The sequence below is a fragment of the Nannochloropsis gaditana genome (assembly GCF_000240725.1).
Source record: "Nannochloropsis gaditana CCMP526 unplaced genomic scaffold scaffold945, whole genome shotgun sequence".
NCBI lineage: Eukaryota > Eustigmatophyceae > Eustigmatales > Monodopsidaceae > Microchloropsis > Microchloropsis gaditana.
The window spans coordinates 1-257 of record NW_005803008.1 but is presented as its reverse complement, the minus strand read 5'-3'; positions in this window follow the sequence as shown (position 1 = coordinate 257).

The window sequence follows — 257 nt, the reverse complement described above, 5'->3', positions numbered from 1 at the left end:
CAAGAAGAGATAAAAGCGATGCGCGGAGACCTTCATCTCGACACCTCTCCCTTGCTCACCCCTTTCCTTCCTCCCTCCCGCTTTCCCTCTCCCTTTTTCTCCACAGCATCGACTCGCCCGTCCACTGGTGCGTTCCCTCTCCCTTCCCCATACTCCCTATACAGCGCTTAATTTTATCAGCCTCATGCGCAGACTCCCCACCGATGATGAGACTCCGCCTTTCGCCTCATTTTTTCTCCCTCCCAAGGAGCTTCTGT